Raw genomic sequence first — 22,232 nt, forward strand, 5'->3', positions numbered from 1 at the left:
TTTAAACCTAAAAAGAACCTCTCCAACTCCTATCCTCCATTATTCTGTGGTTCGATACTATTCAGTGCTCTTGTGTAACACACAGGTAGTAGCACGCCCGTTCCGCAGCGGAACAAGAAGAACCCAATGATTAAGCATGCCATCAAGAGGTAAACCCTGGTGGTTGAGAGTTACACTAAAAAAACTGTTTGCTTTTTTCAAAGGGAGGGCTAGCCCATACATTTGAGTAGGGATCCTGATTTTATGTTGTATCTTTTTCATGTGGTAAGTTGTTATTGAATGCTAATCTTTAATAATATAGTCAGCACAGTACGTATATGATATTAATTCTTTAGTTTACAAACTTATGACTCTCATAAGACGATCGTGAGAGTTGAACACACAATCCCCTGTGGGGGCTGTACTTTCTGTCTGGCTCTCGCAATCTGTGCACAAGTTCATGCATTTGGAATTAAGTTCAGAACAGTGTATTTTTGTTGTTTTGAAGAAAATAAGAAATGAGGAGTGTTGTTTAAACAGCTGATTTATTGTTGCATATGAGAAATTAAGAAAGTTCTCAGTTTTAATGATCGTGCGAGAAACCCACAAGATGCCCAGGCGAGGAAATACATTCCAAGGAAGGTTTGTGATTGGTTCATATGGATGCCTTTATTTAGCAAGGAAAGATTCCTTTCCTGTTGCTTTATTTGGCTATTGGGTTGTGCTGTGGTTAGAACTTTTTGGCTAGCCTTTTGGCAATGCTGGTTTTCTGTCACCAGATTGTAATGCTCAGATTCAGATGAGAACCCTACTGCTGTTCATGCATTTCAGCCACCCAAGGAGGCCTTGGTGTGACCTTTTTTTTATTTTTAAATGAGGCCTGGTGGGAAACAAGTATCTGAGAAATATCTTCTTTGTAAAATATGCAAAAAGGAGTTCAGCAGGGGCAGCAAGAGCAAGCAATACAGCATGAGTACTACTGGGATGTGGCAACATTTGTGGGCTATACACCCTCAACGCCTTGCTCAGGCTGAGTTTGCCCATGCTGCAAAGCTTGATAACTAATCGAGGGCGCCCACATCTTTTGAACCTGGTGACACTGTGTCTGCCCAGGTACTCACGCGCAAGCAGATAACAACCATGCTTATCTGAAAAAAAGACCTTTTTGTTGCCTATGCAAGCAGATTATTTTTTTATCTGAGTCAAGCAGGGCTGTACAGTACAGGCTTGCCCAGGATCATAAATGCCCAACTTGGTAGTAGTGTTTATTTAGCATTTCCTTCTCCTATTTGTTTTGAAGGAGATGCTATTTTTTTGTTTACTCCCGATTTCTGTTTTTTGCGGTACTCTTTTTAAAAATAAAATACAAAACGACCTAAAAAATGTTAAAAAACACAGAAAAGCTGTTATTAAAAAAATTCATTAAAAAAGCTCTTTTCAGAGCTACATTGTACTTTCATTATGTATGTTGTTTGTAGTTACCCTTTTTTTCCTTCGGATGACTCTCGCGAGTCACACACGAGAGCCCTGATGCTCTTATGCATGGTGCAGTTTACTCTTGCGGCCTCTCACTATAGCTGACTTTTAAGGTGCAATTTGCATTTTCACTATTGTAATAGATATAAATTACATGCACCAGATTTTCGCTACCCCTCAACTCTCGAGAGATCAAAAAATTACTTTAGAGGAAGAATTTACATTTTCCTTCCTCACAATGCTTACTTCTTACAATCCCCACTACTAGACTAGGGGTAGAGACTGGTCTCTGCATTGAGATCTTGCATGAAGATAACTAGTGTGTAGCGTAGGGTATAAAGAGACACCGCCTCTCCATTCACACCTTTCCCAAACTCAGTAGTATGCATAGTAGGATGGGGATGGTACTTACCTCACATGTAAGACCTAACTTTTCCATACTTTTATAACAAGTACTAGTTTTCCTATTGACACCCCTCCCAAGGGAAATAACCATATTTATTAGTGTATGGAAATTGATGACCCTGTCCATTCACAGCTCTCCATAGCATCACAGATATATACAGTAGTATGTATGGAAACATTGTCTACTGCACTAAGACCTATCTCCAGGAAAACCTGGATGTACAGCACTGTGTAGTGAACGAGTGGCCTGTGTCCTCACACCTCTCCTTAGAATAACAACGATATGCAGTGCTATCTGGGAAGGGACTCGTTTCTCTACTAACACATCTTACCAGGGTAAGAGGTGTCTTTAGTAGGGTGAGAGAAGTGTATTTCTCAACTCATACTTCTCATGTTGACAGGTATGCATAGTCTCTTTCATGATAACTCTGCGTAGTATAGTGTGTGGAGAGACTGGCCTCTCTCTTGTGATGTGTCTCTTGGATAATGCTTGTGTAAATTAGGGTGGGAAAAGTGGCTTACCTTTGTGGTCACACCTCTCCCCAGTATGACAGAAGTGGAAGTAAAGTATAGAGTTGAAATTACCATTACGCTCAAAATTATGTCATACATAATATCTAAAGATACTATGAAAGGAAAACACACTGTCCTCTCAAGTGAGACTTATCCCCAGAATAACCTGTGCAAGGTAGGCTGTGGGTAGACACTCTCTGCACATACTTGTCTTCATACTGATGAATGTCCATAGTAGAGTATAAAATGGAGTATCCTCTCTGTTCAGAACTATGTCTTAGATAACTTTTTTCAGTATGCAGATATGCTTACCTGTTTTTCAAACACCTCCCAATGGCAGTAACCATATGAGAAACAACCATTACAACGCAGTCATTACAACGCACTACCTTTACAACGCAGTCATAGCAACACTACATCCTTTACATTGCATGCCATTACAACGCAGCCATTACAACGCATGTCACTGTAACACATTCCATTCTGAAGCATGCCACTACAATGCATGCCATTACAACGCATTATAAGATAAGTAATGGGAAATAGTAATTTTTACCCCTACACTATCCAACACTTACCCTACTGTTGCACTCACTGGAGTGGGAATAGTAATATTTACCCCTACACTATCCAATACTTACACTACTGTTGCAAAAAAAGTATTATGCATTGTAATGGTATGCATTGTAATGGTATGTGTTGTAATGGAATGCGTTGTAAGTATAGTTTCTAAAAATGCGTTGTGATGGCATGCGTTGTAAAATCATGCATAGTAATGGATGTTGCAATCTAAAAACCATGTTGTAAAGGCATGCATTGTAAAATTTTGCGTTGTGTCGTGTCCTAGTCTACCCTTACACAATAGGGTGTACACAGCAGCTGATAGCAGTGTATATTAGAGTATAAACATATATTTACCTATGTGCAAAGAAACCTCTCTTGCATTACAGTTCCCTATACTACAGCATACAGCACCTCACTGTTGCATGACAATTAACCATACCTACATTGTAAAGAAATTGGCTCCTCTATTAACAACTCTCTTTAGGATCAAAGATGAGCATAGTATCATTCACATACATTTACATGTAATAGCATTGTCACAGTCCCTAAACCTGGTACTGCCAGTTTTACAGAATTTTGCAGTACTATAATAAACTTGAAAAGTATTAAGGAAACTAATCCAAAGTAACTTTAAACTTATTTATTACAACAATATAATTTAACAAAACTACACTAACAAGCAATATAAACAACTATAACATGGAGAGAAAAAAAACGTTAAAATGTATTAAAAAAATTCTGACGCTCATAAACACCTCCCTCCCCCCTTTTCTCTCTATTTGCCTACTGGATTTTGCTGTTGGTGGCACTTCTTTTTTAGTCTTTTGGCCACCTTACCCTGCCAAAGACTCTTTAGATACGTGCTATGTTATGTCAGGATAGGTGGAAATAAAGTGTTAGCAAAGCAGCATATCTATATATATACAGTTCACAAAGCCTAGCGCCTTCCGAGTTAGCTCGTGCTGCTGAAGTACTCAGCTGTTCAGGCGACTTCACATCCCTCCAACCTAAATACTCTGTGCCTAAAGACATAGTTATTGCTGAACAACTCAATAATCCTTCTTCTCTTAACAAGGCTCTTCTTTGCTGCTTATGTAAGCAGATAATTACTTCCTCAGAGACAAGTTTACATTTTCCTCATAAAAAAAGGCAAAATAACCAAAAGGATAAAAGTTACATGCATGTCAATAATTGATAGCAGTGATACATCAGTATGTTTTTTAAACAATTCTATGTTTTTCACCACAATGAGATATTTATATCTAATGCATCAGTAACTTGTGATTCCTTTCTCCAGAAAAAATCCACATCTTCACCCTTAGCACTTTTCTCACAAATAACTTATAACATGCCATCAAACCTTCTTTTATAAAAGTTTATAAAGAAACACCTTCCTCTTGAGACCCGTTTCCTTACACTCACCACAGCTTTTTACTCTAGAAATAGCACTATCACGACTTTCATAGGGCTAAAGTATACCTACAAAGAGATACATAACAGTACAGCTTGTATTATTACATTCTATGTTTTATAATTTGAATAACACTCTTCCTTTATTACAATTACACACAGTTTGTACATTTTGTTTTTTAGCACAATCTGCAAACCTTGCTCACGTCTCTCTACATTCTAATCTATACCTCTGAAACCCTATATTAATACATCTACACCTCCCCGAACAACTTTTCACTCTGTACACATTATGAAGAATAAGTGTACTAATACTTCAACAACAACGTTTTTTAATTATATTGCTAAATACCTGAGCTTGGAGATCTTTCTTAAATGCAAATAACCACACCAGTCTTTTTCAACTCAAGATAGATTAACTTCTGCTGAGCACAACTCAAAGAGAATTCCTTCTCCTCCAAAGCACCAAGGACAAACTGATCTATCTCTGGGTCTGTTCCCAATTCACATCAAAGCATTTCTCCAACCATGTAATAAGAATGGCAGCTATTGGTTAAGCCCTAGCCCTTTTTAGGTCTCGCCTGACCCAGCGCATGTGCTGGTCTGGCGAGACTTATTGAGAGGGCTCCATAAAGTGCTACCAGGCCAGCATAGAGCTACAGTGCATGGGTGCGGGCGCGCGTGCCGCGCTTTACCGCAATTACTTTCACTTTCGCGGACAATTTGATGTTTGATCACGATCACTTTCACTTTCACTTTCGCGGCCAAACGGCTGCTTTGCATAGCCAATATGTCTCGCTTTTGGGACCTTATAAGTATTTAGTTATGCAACTGTTGCATAGCTAAACACTTATAAGGTCCCAAAGGCGAGACCTATTGGCTATGCCAATGCTTGTTTTTACTTTTTCCGATACGATCTCGCAAGACTCTCATGGGATCGTAAAACACCTCGTGGCAGGTTCAGCAATTTTCCTTCAGGTCTCGCGAACCTCTTGCGAGATTGCACATGTCCATACAACAAGCTTCACTCCCTGAAGCTTGTGAGCTTCTCTCGAGAGATTCAATCAATCAGTCAATCAGGGGAATTGTAAGCGCGCTACTCACCCGTGAGGGTTCCAGGGCGCTGGGGCGGTAAGCAGCTCCGTTGAGTCGAAGAGCTAGGTCTTGAGCATCTTCCTGAAGATGTTCAGGGAGGGTGCGCATCTGATGTTGATCGGGAGCTCGTTACAGGTCTTGGCCGCGATGTAGGAGAAGGCTCTTCCACCTGTTCTGGCTCTGCAGATGCGTGGGGTTATGGCGAGGGCGAGTTTGGTGGATCGGAGGTTTGCCTTGGGTACGTGGAAGGAGATTCTCTTGTTGAGGTATTGGGGTCCAGTGTTGTGGAGGCATTTGTAGGCATGGGTGAGTATCTTGAAAGTGACTCTCCTCTTGACGGGGAGCCAGCGGAGGTTGCGCAGGTGCTGGGTGATGTGTTCATGTCGGGGGTTGCCGAGGACGAGTCTGGCCGTGGTGTTTTGGATGGTCTGGAGTTTGTGGAGCAGGGATTTGTTGATTCCGGCGTAGAGAGCGTTTCTGTAGTCCAGTCTGCTGATTATCAGTGTGTGGGTGATGGTTTTCCTTGATTCGGGGTGATCCACTTGAAAGTCTTTCGGAGGATGCGAAGGCTGTTGAAGCAGTTTGAGGGGATGGCCTTGACTTGTTGGGTCATGGAGAGGGAGGGGTCGAGTATGATGCCGAGGTTCCGGGCGTGGCCCGTGGGGTTGGGAGGGCTGCCGAGGGCGGTGGGCCACCAGGTGTTGTCCCATGAATTTTCAGATGGAATTAGGATCCGAGCTTGTCACAGAGGTCCTGGAAGGGGATGATGTCCGTGGTCTCACTGGGGGGTTTGGTGAGTTCCTGGATGACACTGAAGAGTTCCTTGGAGTTGCTGGGGTTGGCGAGGATCTTGTCTCGGATGAAGGTCCTCTTGGTGGATCTGATGTGTTGGTGGTGTTCGGTCATGGCGTTTTTGTAGGTGGTGCGGACCTCTGCCTTTTTGCTGTTTCTCCAGTTCTTCTCGAGATGTCTGGAGTTGCGTCTGGATTCTTGGAGGTTGGTGGTGAACCAGGTGGCCTTCCTGGGGCGCTGTCTGTTGGAATTGCACAGAGGTGCAAGTTCATCTGCTCAGTTGGAGATCCATTTGTGGAGTTCTTTGGCTGCGAGGTTGGTGTCAGTTGATGCGGTGGGGGTGTCGCGGCTGAGGGTGGAGTTGAGCTGGTCCTCAGTGATTTTGCTCCAGTCCCTTCTTGGAGGGCGCAGGGCAGGTTTGGGGGCGGTGCGTTTGTCAACGTTGAAGTGTACTCAGTGGTGGTCCGTCTAGGGGGGTTGCGTGGTATGGCTGAAGTGGATGCTGTTACCTCCTGGAAAGATGGGGTTGAGGGTGTATCCTGCCTTGTGGGTGGTTGTGGTGATGAACTGTTTCAGGCTGATGTTTGCAAGGGTGTCCAGGAAGGTGGTGGAGTTGGGGGTCACTAGGGTTGTCGAGGTGGAAGTTCAGGTCTCTGATGAGTATGTAGTCCATGGAGGTGATTGTGTGGGGTGCAAGGAGGTTGGTGATGGTTGTAGTGAACGAGGCGCAAGGTCCTGGGGGTCTGTAAGTGAGGGTGCAGCGAAGTGTGGTTCTAGGGCTGGGCTGGATCTGGAAGTAACAGTGTTTGGTGGTGGGGAGGTAGTCGTTTGTGGTGGAGGTGGAGGTGGAGAGTCGGAGGGAGGTCTTGTGTGTGATGGCTAGTCCTCCTCTTGGGTGGTTGGGATGGTCTTTCCTCTGGATCTTGTATCCATCGGGGATGGCGGTGGCGATTTCGGGGGCGGATGAGGCGTTGGTCCAGGTTTCTGTGAAGAAGGCGATATCTGGTGAGAGGGTGTCGAGGGGGTCCCAGATCTCAACGGCTTGTCTGTGCAGGGAGCACACGTTGTTGAGGAGGATGGGCAATGAAGTGAGGCAGGCAGAAGCCTCGAACACCCACAGGCAGCGATGGCATGTGGTCATAGACGGCGACTCAACAGCAGAGCTACTGAGGGAGAGAGCGGGACCTTGGCTGGGTGGTCAGGTGTCCTGATTCTCACGGAATCGCAACTAAATTGCAGGGAAATAGAAGTATGTAGGACGGAGTATCCTCTCCACTGTGACCCATCGCTTACATGACAAGTGTGTGTAGTAGGGTGTGGGGAGAAACTGACCTCTCCAATGAGACCACACTCTTGGATGATGAAAGTCTGTAGTAGGATGTCTGGATGGACTGGCCCCCCTGCCAAGACCTCTCTCTTCGATTACAAGTGTACATACTAGAGTTTGTGGAGAGACTGGCCCGCCTCTGACACCTCTCTCTTGGATGACAAGTATACATAGTAGGGATTGGAAGAGATTGGCCTCTTCACTTAAACCTCTCTATTAGAACACAGGTGTGTGTAGTAGAGTGTAGGGAGGGCCTGGCCTCTACAGACAAACCTCTCTCCTGCATGACAGGTGTGCGTACTAGAGTTGGTGGAGGGAGTGAACTCTCCACAGAGACCTCTCTCTTCAATAACGAGTGTCTGTGGTAGAGTATAGAAAGTAACTGGCCTCTCTGCTGAGACCCCTCTCTTAGATAATGGTTGTGAGTAGTAGGGTGTGAGGAGAGACTGGCCTCTACCCTCAGGCTGCTCTCCTACATAAGAGGTGGACGTAGTATGGTGTCTGCATTGACTTCCTTCTCTTTCTATACCTCTTTCTTAGATAACGGAAGTGCGTAGTAGCATGTATGGAGAGAGACTGGTCTCTCCACTAAGTGCTGTCTCTCAGATGAGGGGATCTCCCTCAGATATTGGGGTGTGTACATGGACTGGCCTCTTCTGTCAGACCTCTGTCTTAGATGACAGATGAGTATAGTAGGCTGTCTCCACTGAGACCTATGTCTTAGATTACATGTGTGCATAGTATGCTCGGTCGAGGGACTGTCCTCGCTGCTAACACTCTGATGATGAGTGTGCATAGTAGGGTGTGAAAAAAAACTATACTCACAACTCTTACAAAGCTGATTGTAGTAAATAGTAGACTCTGATAAACACTATGTCCAGTAAGACTCCTTCCTACAGTAACAAGTGTGCATACTAGTGTGTATTCAAACATCACCTACTCTTCCTACTTTTAACAATCCATTGACAGCCTTGCGGGATCGTAACTTTGAAAAAAAACATAGATTCAACAATCTACTTATCACAGTACTTATCTCTTACACACTTCCTCTCAAAAACAACAATCACAGTAGGCATTCCTACTAATGGAGTGTATGGAGAACTCATCAACCCCTTTTTACTATTCGTGATCCTGGGCGAGTTCCGTGAGTTCGTAAAAATTAGTTAAAAACAATATAATTTGTTTTTCTTCACAGTAGTTATCCCTTAGACACCTCTTCTCTAGACTTAAGGGAACAGCATGGGGGGGCGTGGCTTGCCTAGCTCGAGAATGGTCGCACTCTGAGCGAGCTCCGGCGGCCGCCCAATAAATCCTGTAGACATCCTGCATCAGATGGGCAACTATTGCTAAACTGAAGGGTAGCAGTGGCAGTGGCAGTGACCAACTCGTGGAGTGTGTTGGCCGAGTCTAGAGTGGACAAGTGCTTTGTATACAGCGTTGCACAGGTGCGGTGCGTGGACCGCCATCTTGCCCGGGCCTAGGCTTGCATAACGCACAGTGCAGTGCCCTCCACTGTACGTGGAGAATTGTCGACGTTGCCGGGCTGAGGGTCCACGGCTCTTGCCTGGGCGCGTGGATTGAGGTGCCGAAGATCCGGTGAGTGGTGGGTGAGAGTGCCTGTCGGCGACCCTGTCGGGTCCCTGCTCCTGTTCGCGACCCTAGACTGTCGGCGTCTAGCTGACGCAAGTACCGTGGCTCTGAAAGGCCTGGGCCCTGACAAGCAAAAGTGAGCATCGGGATGCCAAGGTGCAAATAAAGTGGCAGTGATCGGTGAAAGAGCAGGCACCCCATGCCTATTCCAAACACGAGCTGCAGGATTGTGAAGACACCCGAGAGTCACCGAACAAGTAAGGTGCCCTTGCACGGCCTGCTGCGGGCCCCGAGGCCCTGTAGACCCGACATAGTAGCGCGGAGCGCTGTCTGGGCTGTATTCGGCCATGCTGCAGTGTTGTGGCCTTGCTGGCACGCCTCACGTCAAACTAAGAGGCACTTCTGCCCCATAATAGCCATCATAAAGACTGCAAGGCGGTGACGGTGCCTCCGGGGTAACGGGCTCACTTGGGGGGGGAGGTGGCCCACAAGAACATACTGCGATGGGCGAATCGATCTAATTGGTGGCCCCTGACTGGATGGCCCGTTAAAACCGGTGCTGTCTGGACCCACACACCGCCCCTGTGAGGAACATCGATGCATGGCAGACATAGCCTGGGGTTCCTGACCTTGTTGTGTGAGGTGGAGTGAGTCTGCCGCGTCGTCCGCATCTCACGCTTAGCGGGCAGCCATTATTGAAATCTGAGGTCACGCTGGGAGATAGACTGAGTGCCGAGATGACTGATAGATATATCTGCCTGTTAGCCAAGGAAAAATGGGCAAAGATAAACCGCCAAAGTCGCAAGCAAATAAGATACTGAATTACGCCCAGCCTGTCACGCACAGCCCGGAGGATTGTGGAAATGGTCATGTACTGGAGAAAAAGGCAGTAGAGGCGGCGGGAGAAGACTCTCTGACCCTCATGGACATGCTCCGAGCCGTGCAAGCAACTAGGGACGACATGCTACAAAAAATCGACGCCGTGGCTATAGATGTCAATCTGCTGAGATGTGACCTACGTAAGGTCTTGGACCGGGTGACGATTACAGAAAGGGATTTGGAGTTCTTGAAGGGTGAGGTCAAGAGTCTCAGCGCCGCGGTGGTGGACCTGAAGCAGCAAGTGCTCAGGCTCGAGGATAGGGCTGAAGATTCTGAAGGCCAGTCGCAAAGAGGAAACCTCAGATTCATGGGATTTCCGGAAAAGGCGGAGGGGGAGACCACAAATCTCTTTTTGGAGAACTGGATTATTAACAAAATGGTGCCTCAAGAGCTGTCCAAATTCTTTAGTGTGGAACGGGCGCATAGAGCGCTGGTGGCCCCCCCTCACCTGGGGCCCCTCCTTGGGCCATAATCACCCAAATTTTCAATTTTAGAAATAGAGATCTTCTGCTTCAGCTTTCCCGTAGTGGACGGCGTTTCTTTTTTGAGGGACGTTCCATCGCGACATACCCCGATTACACATAGAGAGTCCAGGAACAGAGGAAGACCTTCTCCTCCATCAAACGACAACTCAGGGACTTAAATTTGAAATACAGTCTCATGTTCCCGGCGAATCTCAGGGTGGTGAGTGAGTGCCGGGTCTTGTTCTTCTTTTCTGCAGAGGAGGCGAGAGATTGGCTGGACACTAATGCTCCAGAAGGACGAAGACTGGCCTCCTCATCAGGTACAGCAAGCTCCCGCGCCACCAGATCGCCCGTAAGGAGTCGGCGGCAACTCCAGGAACATAAGTCTGAGAGGCGAACAATGAGTCTGGGCCCGATAGTTGTGCAGCAAGATGGTACGCTGCATGCCTCGAACACAGAGATCGTCCCGGATTCTGCAGAGACAACACCAGAACTTATACCTGACACGAGAGGCTCTGGCAGTGGAAGAGACTGATCCCCAGAGGCTGTAATGTATTTATTGCAGTGCTGAGTTAAGATTGCGGGAACCTGAACTGAATGGAAGCCTCTGAGCAGGATTTGTTTAGTGGGGAGGAGGGGTCAGGAGGAGACATACCAATAAGGAGATTGGGTTTCGAGCATATGATATTACTGAGGTTCTCCTTACCCCTTCCCCGGCCTTGGTATATTGCTTTTGGTTTGGTCACTGTAAAGATCGTGGATATTGACAGTTGCTGAAATAGTGGTCTGACATGGGCTGCCGGCGGAGCAGCAGCACCCCCTACAGAGACTCGATTCACCGGGAAGGCTTGAGAGCAATCTCGCGCCCCAGGGTAACCAACTCTCTTGCACAGCATATTTTGTTTTGGGTAAGGGGGAGGGGGGAGGTGTGGGGCAGTTCGTAGGATGGCTTGTATAGTAATGTATCTGTTAATTCACATGACTGCCCGGGGGGTGGGAGATGGGATGTGCATGTTTTCATTTGCACATGTTTGGTTTGTTGTTGGGAAATTTACAGGATCACCAAGAGATTAACCGTACTAGGTCACTGTTGGTTAAGATGGGCATGAGCCTGAGACAAGTGGGGTTTAGTGCTACACTTTCAATATTAACATGCCATGATGGTCCAAACACTGAAGTTCCTTAGTTGGAACGTACGCGGGTTGGTAAACATAGTTAAACGTCGCAGAAGACATGCCTTTTTAAAACGTTATGGTGTTGCAATTGCAGGCCTCCAGGAGACGCATTAAAAGCCTACGTAAACGCTGGAGAGGGCAGATATATGCCACGTCCTATTCCGGCTGCGCCCGGGGGGGCGCTGATATTTGCTGGCACCTGGAGTGTCTTTCCAACATCTCCATCATGTACTGGATCAAGAAGGGCGCCATGTTATTCTGTTTGGGAGGTGGGAAGGCACCGAATTATGCAATATTAATGTGTATGCGCCCAACACTGACTGTTCTGATTTCTTTCGGGATGTGCTGAAGGCTGCGACTCCATTCATGGGAGCTGAGATACTTCTCATGGGTGACTTTAACTGTGTATTAGATGGGTTCCTCACTAGAGAGCCCCCCAGAGACAACACCAAACCCCGAATGATGGAAGCTCTTCGGAGTATTCTGCAGGGCCTGCGGTTACAAGACACATGGAGACTCCGTAAACCAGTTAAAAGGGAGTTCTCCTGTTTTGCTCCGGCATCTAACACCTTCTCGAGGATATATGATTGTTATCTTTCAGACAACTTGGTGACTAAGGCAGAGGCTGTCGCTTATTTGCCGTGGTATCTCTCCGATCACTCACCCTTGTTGTTGACCATGACCTCTGGCCCAGGCAGGCCCCCAATTCCACTGTGGCGTCTTCGGGCTGAAGGCTTGCAGGACCCCCCCCCTTTGTGCAGGAGGTGAGGAATGAGTTATGACACTACTTTGAGGAGAACTGGGGGTCCCCTAACGCGAGATCCACAGAGTGGGAGGCAATGAAGGTTGTTATTAGGGGGGTCTGTATGAAGACGGCATATGGCATACATCGACAGCTCATGGCAGACATAGAGTCCCTGGAGAAGCGTTTGAAGACCCTGGAGGTGACATTACATTGACCCCCTGACAGCCGCACGGAGTGGGGGAGGGTACAGGGAGAATTACTCGTAGCATGGTCCTGTCTGGAGAAGTATAAATATACCACATACAGACAGAGGTTACATGCGGAAGGGGATCGGTCTGGAGCATTACTAGCTCGACTAATTAAAACAGAGACTGACCATGATCCAGTCTTACAGCTCCGGGATAGTAATGGAGTTCTGTTGAATACACAGGAGGCGATTGTTCAGATGTTTGCGTCACACTTGGAACACATGTGTTCCACGGAGATCTGTGATGGACCTCTCTCATTTCCAGACTTCTTTTCAGATATTGAGTTCCATTCACTTGGTGAGGATGAGGCAGAGGTTTTTGGGGCGTCCCCCACCCGGGAAGAATTACTGACGTTCTCCCGGCCGAGTTTTATAAGACCTTTGCCAATGAATTGGTTGATCATCTTCTGGCTGTATGCGCAGAGGCCCTCGAGACAGGGACGCTACCCAAAACTATTATGGAGGCTTTGGTCTCCATGATTATTAAACCAGACAGGGACCCCCACTCCCTGAGCTCCTACCGCCCTTTATCCCTCTTAAATATTGATGTGAAAGTCTTAAGTGGTGTATTGGCGACCAGGCTCTTGCCACATATGACCCAACAGGTACACCCTGACCAGTCTGGGTTCATCCCGACTCGAAATACCACACATAACTTGCGAAGACTTGCACACTTATGGCATGCACCGGTACTTGAGGAATCCGACTGGGCATTATGCCTCCTGGATATCCATCAGGCCTTCAATTCGGTTGAGTGGGAATACATGTGGTGGGTTCTGGCTCGGTTGAGACTAGGAGACACGTATACGAGCTGGATGTGGCTGCTATACTGTCGCCCGACCACTCAGATCCGTCTCGAAATTAGGTGTCCGATAGACTGGTCCTCCAATGAGGTACGCGATAGGGTTGTTCCCTGTCGCCGCTCCTTTTTGCATTAGTGATGGAGCCGCTGGCAGCTGTACTTAGAAGACGAATGGAGTGCTGGGTTGTTCGATTGGACGCTACGCTACATGTTGTGTCTTTGTACGCCCACGATACAATGGTGTATCTCACTCATCCTGAAGTGGCGGTCCCGGAGCTTCTTCGGGAACTTATTCGTTTTGGTCTGCTTTCTGGACTCTGTCTTCACAAGGGGAGTCTAAACTTTTTCACATGGGTAACCTGTGAGGGGTGCGAGTGGGCGATTTGCCAGCAGTGGGAATGAGTTGGGTTACTGACTCGTTCCGATACCTCGGGGTCTGGCTGCAGCATACGCAAGACGCATACCATCAACTTAATGTGAGGAGGTGCATAGAGGGGATTAAAAATTCCATTCGGTTCTGGCGAGACATCCCGCTGTCGCTGATGGGGCGGATTTCTCTGATAAAAATGGTGGTTCTTCGGCGATGCCTCTATGTCTTCCAGAGCTCGCTTTACTGTATCCCATGGGTGTATTTTAAACAATTGGACCACCTTTGGTGGAACTTCTGTGGGGTTCCAAATGAAAGCGAGTGAAGCTAGCTACCTTGCAGAGAACCTGGGAACAGGGGGGGTTGGAGGTCCACAGAGTCACACATTATTACATTGCGACACAATTGCAATGCGGGACACACTGGCTGGACGATGACGACAATTGGGAGAAACAACTGTTGGAGGGTACCCATGGGGAGACCCCCCTCCCAGAACTCCTTATGATGGGATCGAAGGTCCCAGTGCACCTTCCCTACATTCTTAGGCAGGTGGCTACTATATGGGAATACGCGGTATGTAAAGTAGTGAAAAAGGCCCCGTATGCCCCGGAGGCCCCTCTTTGGGCGGAGGCACCGTTTAGGAACATACGCCGGCACATGTCTATCACTCGGTGGACGGCGGGAGGTTGTGCCACTATGGTAGACTTATATTTGGGTCACCGTTTCCTCACCAGAAAGGAGGCTGAATCGGCGTTTAATTTAGGACATGGACAATTCCTTCAGTACGCCAAGATTTTGGCGTTTGCGCAAGAGGTATGGCCATCATTTCCCGAAGAGCCGCCCCCTATCTGTTACTCTTAGGACTCTAGTCATGATGGTTGGGGGGCCGCAGACTGGTGTCCCATATATATAAGGCGTTGCGAGAAGACTTTGCTGTAGGTCAGCTGCCAATACAGGGCAAGTGGGATGAAATACTTGAAAAACCCTTGACTGAGATATAGTGGAAAAGAGTACATACAGAGGTCAAACAAATTAGCTCCAACTTGCGATTTAAGCTTAATGCCCCTAATTTGTGGTTCTGATGATGCTAGGTTCCGACACATGACATGGGAATGATCTACTGTGTCCCCCTTTTGTGGGGCAGTCTTGGATCAGTTGAAGCGGGGTGGTCGATTCAGCACTCCAGTACGCAGGTACTCCTGGAACTTATATCACGGCCCAAAGGCAGGAAGCTTTCAAGACGTTTCCTGCAGCTGGGGTTAGTGTTGGCAAAGAGGCGGGTGGTGATTAGTTGGATGAGTGCACAGCCACCTACTCTAAAAAATTGGGCCAGGGACCTGGTGGAGTGGGCGACGGCGGAGGTGGTCCGCAAGAGACAAGTCCGGAGGGACGATAAATTGGAAGAGGATGTGAGAGCTTGGCAGGGATTGATTATAGAGGCTCCATTACAGGTGGAGGGGGAGGCCTCCCCTGCACGAAATACTAGGAGGATGCAGGTAGTTCAACTTAGTTTGGATGACAGAGAAGGTACACAGCTCATCCCAGTTCAGTGGGCACGTGGATAGGATTTTGCAACTGGTTTCCTTAAATAAATTTCATGCTATGTAGATAATGAGAGGTGTGTTGCTTGCTGACCCTGGGGGTAGGGGAGGGGAGGGAGGGAGTTTTTCATTTATAAATTTGAATATGTTTCAGATGCTGTTCTTTAAGAACCCACTGGATCAGGAGAGGTACAGTAAAAGGCATCCGATATCCACAGATCCTTTAGAAATAGAAACTGTATAGAAATGTTCTTGATCTATGTGTTGGGAGGGATTGTTGGTATAGATGTGATAATTATGATTGTGGCATATTGTGATGGTTTTTGGAAGAACATGCAACAATAAAGATATTTTTTTTAAAAAAGGGATCAGCATGTCTTTCTGCTGCCTCCTAATATAGCTTTTCTATTTCCATTCCACAAAACCTCCAATTTTCCACAGTAAACAGTAATGGCGGCCATTTATTTTCTAACTTTCCAACAACCAGCCAATCAGAACAATCGCTCTTGTGGGACTCTCTGGATTGATGCAAGAACATGAAGACTCACAGGAAAAACGAGCCACTCGACCAAAGGGCTCCATTTATATTTCACGCTCTGGCGGGAGGCTCACAGGCCTCTCGCGAGCGTAACTGCCAAAATTACAATTATTTTTTACCCTTAATATCTCAAAAACTACTGAATGGATTTACACCAAATCACAAAAAGCACAACCTGCAAACCAAGATCTAGCTTCTTTCCTAATTTGCTGTAATTCTGTTCAGTAGTGTTTGCTAAATCCTGTTTTAAAGACGTCTATGATAAATGCCTTGAGATTTGGCATTTCAGGACCCCCCTTTTTACTCAGCCCCATCTTGACAGATCACCCCGAAACTTTCAGCAAAGGAACTGAAGGGAATTAACCTTTTGTTTTTTAAAGTTATGTGAAGATTTGTCAAACAGGGACAAAGTTATTAGCAAACCAAAAGATGTTCTTTCAATGGAATGGCAACCACAAGATAATATATGACTATATTCACTTAAAATGCTAAAGGTTACAGGCACATTATAGTTAGGAAATAGAATTTGAAAAACCTGAGAAATTCCCTAAAAAAACCAAAGGTTACAGGGATGTTATAGTAAGGAAATAGAATTTCAAAAAACACAGAAAGTTGATTAAAAAAACAAAGGTTACAGGGATGTTATAGTTTGGCTTAGATTTCATCGTACAAAACCAGTGAAATTCAGCAGTTAGAGTTACCTGAGTTAACTATAACTTACGCCCCGCAATGCACTGCTTATGACCTCACATATTACATCAATCATGACATAGTCACCCTCCTTTATTAAAATGCCCGGGAGACCTGGCCCACCCGGGGGCCAATTAGTAACAAAGCACAGAACCCCACACTTTGTTTGAAAAAAAATGAAATCAATGGGATCCGTGAATTCAGCATAACTCCCACTGAAATTGTTTAAAAAAAATGCTTTTCCCAAGAGGCCTAGGGGGTCAGGGTGTTTCTACCGGCACCCTTAATGTCATGTTTTTTTACTTTTTTTTCTGTGACTCGGTTCATGCTGAGTCACAAGATGGCCGCCACCGCTTCTTAGTTTGAAGTGTTGGCAGCCAATCAGATCTCAGCACGCATCCCTATATATATACAAAAGGATTTTTTTTTTAATTACTCCACAACTACTGAATAGATTTACAGCAAATCCCAAAAAGGCACTTCCCCGAACCAACATTTACCTTCCTGCCAAATTTGGTGTAATTCCGTTTAGTAGTTTGGGCTGTAGCCGTGTCTAAAGTCCAGAAGGCCCTAAGGAAATTAACATGGGGAAAATGTGTTTTGGGACCCCCCTTTTTCTCTGCCCCCGCTTGACGGATTACCCCGAAACAGCAGCTGAACTATATATATATATATATATATATATATATATATATATATATATATATATATATATATATATAACACCAAAGTTTGCCCTCCAAGGAATCAGCACACACGGAGAGGTATATACACAAAACGCCACCGGCAGCACAATAGTCAGCATGCTGCCAGTCCTTTCAATTTCCATATGCGTTTCAAGCATTCAAGGCCCTTGTTCACTGGCAAAATGACGGTACAAACAATTTGAATGGGGACTGCTGATTTATTGTGTAACAAGTCCCGCCCATGTGGGCGTTTACTCACGGGCATTCTGGTTATGGTAGTCCCTTGATAATGCCCATAGACTCCACTGTCCATACAAACAAGTGCTTTGCTGCCTTCGTCATTTTTCAATAATATTTCCTCCTTGTTAGGTGAAAAGTTCCGACCACAAATCTGATCACCGTGCTAATATATACCAATGGCTGAGGCCCCCTCCGTTCCCAACAGTGTTCGTGAATCCAAACACCAGGATCCGCCCGCAGGCAGCGGGGCAATTCCGCGACCGGACCAGTCGCTTTTAAATGACACCAAAGTTTGCCCTCCAAGGAATCGCCACACACGGAGAGGTATATACACAAAACGCCACCGGCAGCACAATAGTCAGCATGCTGCCAGACCTTTCAATTGCCATACGCGTTTCAAGCATTCACTGCCCTTGTTCACTGGCAAAATGACGGTACAAACAATTTGAATGGGGACAGCTGATTTATTGTGTAACAAGTCCTGCCCATGTGGGCGTTTACTCACTGGCATTCTGGTTACGGTAGTCCCTTGATAATGCCCATAGACTCCACTGTCCATACAAACAAGTGCTTTGCTGCCTTCGTCATTTTTCAATAATATTTCCTCCTTGTTAGGTGAAAAGTTCCGACCACAAATCTGATCACTGAGCTAATATATACCAATGGCTGAGGCCCCCTCCGTTCCCAACAGTGTTCGTGAATCCAAACACCAGGATCCGCCCACAGGCAGCGAGGCAATTCCGCGACCGGACCAGTCGCTTTTAAATAACACCAAAGTTTGCCCTCCAAGGAATCGCCACACACTGAGATGCTGATTTATTGTGTAACAAGTCCCGCCCATGTGGGCGGGACTTGTTACACAATAAATCAGCTGTCCCCATTCAAATTGTTTGTACCGTCATTTTGCCAGTGAACAAGGGCAGTGAATGCTTGAAACGCGTATGGCAATTGAAAGGTCTGGCAGCATGCTGACTATTGTGCTGCCGGTGGCGTTTTGTGTATATACCTCTCCGTGTGTGGCGATTCCATGGAGGGCAAACTTTGGTGTTATTTAAAAGCGACTGGTCCGGTCGCGGAATTGCCCCGCTGCCTGCGGGCGGATCCTGGTGTTTGGATTCACGAACACTGTTGGGAACGGAGGGGGCATCAGCCATTGGTATATATTAGCACAGTGATCAGATTTGTGGTCGGAACTTTTCACCTAACAAGGAGGAAATATTATTGAAAAATGACGAAGGCAGCAAAGCACTTGTTTGTATGGACAGTGGAGTCTATGGGCATTATCAAGGGACTACCATAACCAGAATGCCAGTGAGTAAACGCCCACATGGGCGGGACTTGTTACACAATAAATCAGCTGTCCCCATTCAAATTGTTTGTACCGTCATTTTGCCAGTGAACAAGGGCAGTGAATGCTTGAAACGCGTATGGCAATTGAAAGGTCTGGCAGCATGCTGACTATTGTGCTGCCGGTGGCGTTTTGTGTATATACCTCTCCGTGTGTGGCGATTCCTTGGAGGGCAAACTTTGGCGTTATTTAAAAGCGACTGGTCCGGTCGCGGAATTGCCCCGCTGCCTGCGGGCGGATCCTGGTGTTTGGATTCACGAACACTGTTGGGAACGGAGGGGGCCTCAGCCATTGGTATATATTAGCACGGTGATCAGATTTGTGGTCGGAACTTTTCACCTAACAAGGAGGAAATATTATTGAAAAATGACGAAGGCAGCAAAGCACTTGTTTGTATGGACAGTGGAGTCTATGGGCATTATCAAGGGACTACCATAACCAGAATGCCAGTGAGTAAACGCCCACATGGGCGGGACTTGTTACACAATAAATCAGCTGTCCCCATTCAAATTGTTTGTACCGTCATTTTGCCAGTGAACAAGGGCAGTGAATGCTTGAAACGCGTATGGCAATTGAAAGGTCTGGCAGCATGCTGACTATTGTGCTGCCGGTGGCGTTTTGTGTATATACCTCTCAGTGTGTGGCGATTCCTTGGAGGGCAAACTTTGGTGTTATTTAAAAGCGACTGGTCCGGTCGCGGAAATTCCCCCGCTGCCTGCGGGCGGATCCTGGTGTTTGGATTCACGAACACTGTTGGGAACGGACGGGGCCTCAGCCATTGGTATATATTAGCACAGTGATCAGATTTGTGGTCGGAACTTTTCACCTAACAAGGAGGAAATATTATTGAAAAATGATGAAGGCAGCAAAGCACTTGTTTGTATGGACAGTGGAGTCTATGGGCATTATCAAGGGACTACCATAACCAGAATGCCAGTGAGTAAACGCCCACATGGGCGGGACTTGTTACACAATAAATCAGCTGTCCCCATTCAAATTGTTTGTACCGTCATTTTGCCAGTGAACAAGGGCAGTGAATGCTTGAAACGCGTATGGCAATTGAAAGGTCTGGCAGCATGCTGACTATTGTGCTGCCAGAGGCATTTTGTGTATATACCTCTCTGTGTGTGGCGATTCCTTGGAGGGCAAACTTTGGTGTTATTTAAAAGCGACTGGTCCAGTCGCGGAATTGCCCCGCTGCCTGCGGGCGAATCCTGGTGTTTGGATTCACGAATACTGTTGGGAACGGAGGGGGCCTCAGCCATTGGTATATATTAGCACGGTGATCAGATTTGTGGTCGGAACTTTTCACCTAACAAGGAGGAAATATTATTGAAAAATGACGAAGGCAGCAAAGCACTTGTTTGTATGGACAGTGGAGTTTATGGGCATTATCAAGGGACTACCATAACCAGAATACCAGTGAGTAAACGCCTACATGGGTGGGACTTGTTACACAATAAATCAGCTGTCCCCATTCAAATTGTATGTACCGTCATTTTGCCAGTGAACAAGGGCAGTGAATGCTTGAAACGCGTATGGCAATTGAAAGGTCTGGCAGCATGCTGACTGTTGTGCTGCCGGTGGCGTTTTGTGTATATACCTCTCCGTGTGTGGCAATTCCTTGGAGGGCAAACTTTGGTGTTATTTAAAAGCGACTGGTCCGGTCGCGGAATTGCCCCGCTGCCTGCGGGCGGATCCTGGTGTTTGGATTCATGAACACTGTTGGGAACGGAGGGGGCCTCAGCCATTGGTATATATTAGCACGGTGTTCAGATTTGTGGTCGGAACTTTTCACCTAACAAGGAGGAAATATTATTGAAAAATGACGAAGGCAGCAAAGCACTTGTTTGTATGGACATTGGAGTCTATAGGCATTATCAAGGGACTACCATAACCAGAATGCCAGTGAGTAAACGCCCGCATGGGCGGGACTTGTTACATAATAAATCAGCTGTCCCCATTCAAATTGTTTGTACCGTCACTTTGCCAGTGAACAAGGGCAGTGAAAGCTTGAAACGCGTATGGCAATTGAAAGGTCTGGCAGCATGCTGACTATTGTGCTGCCGGTGGCGTTTTGTGTATATACCTCTCCGTGTGTGGCGATTCCTTGGAGGGCAAACTTTGGTGTTATTTAAAAGCGACTGGTCCGGTCGCAGAATTGCCCCGCTGCCTGCGGGCGGATCCTGGTGTTTGGATTCACGAACACTGTTGGGAACAGAGGGGGCCTCAGCCATTGGTATATATTAGCACGGTGATCAGATTTGTGGTCAGGACTTTTCACCTAACAAGGAGGAAATATTATTGAAAAATGATGAAGGCAGCAAAGCACTTGTTTGTATGGACAATGGAGTCTATAGGCATTATCAAGGGACTACCATAACCAGAATGCCAGTGAGTAAACGCCCACATGGGCGGGACTTGTTACACAATAAATCAGCTGTCCCCATTCAAATTGTTTGTACCGTCATTTTGCCAGTGAACAAGGGCAGTGAATGCTTGAAACGTGTATGGCAATTGAAAGGTCTGGCAGCATGCTGACTATTGTGCTGCCGGAGGCATTTTGTGTATATACCTCTCTGTGTGTGGCGATTCCTTGGAGGGCAAACTTTGGTGTTATTTAAAAGCGACTGGTCCAGTCGCGGAATTGCCCCGCTGCCTGCGGGCGAATCCTGGTGTTTGGATTCACGAACACTGTTGGGAACGGAGGGGGCCTCAGCCATTGGTATATATTAGCACGGTGATCAGATTTGTGGTCGGAACTTTTCACCTAACAAGGAGGAAATATTATTGAAAAATGACGAAGGCAGCAAAGCACTTGTTTGTATGGACAGTGGAGTTTATGGGCATTATCAAGGGACTACCATAACCAGAATGCCAGTGAGTAAACGCCTACATGGGCGGGACTTGTTACACAATAAATCAGCTGTCCCCATTCAAATTGTATGTACCGTCATTTTGCCAGTGAACAAGGGCAGTGAATGCTTGAAACGCGTATGGCAATTGAAAGGTCTGGCAGCATGCTGACTATTGTGCTGCCGGTGGCGTTTTGTGTATATACCTCTCCGTGTGTGGCAATTCCTTGGAGGGCAAACTTTGGTGTTATTTAAAAGCGACTGGTCCGGTCGCGGAATTGCCCCGCTGCCTGCGGGCGGATCCTGGTGTTTGGATTCATGAACACTGTTGGGAACGGAGGGGGCCTCAGCCATTGGTATATGTTAGCACGGTGTTCAGATTTGTGGTCGGAACTTTTCACCTAACAAGGAGGAAATATTATTGAAAAATGACGAAGGCAGCAAAGCAGTTGTTTGTATGGACAGTGGAGTCTATGGGCATTATCAAGGGACTACCATAACCAG

The sequence above is a fragment of the Triturus cristatus genome, chromosome 1_2 (genome assembly GCF_964204655.1).
Source record: "Triturus cristatus chromosome 1_2, aTriCri1.1, whole genome shotgun sequence".
Taxonomy (NCBI): domain Eukaryota; kingdom Metazoa; phylum Chordata; class Amphibia; order Caudata; family Salamandridae; genus Triturus; species Triturus cristatus.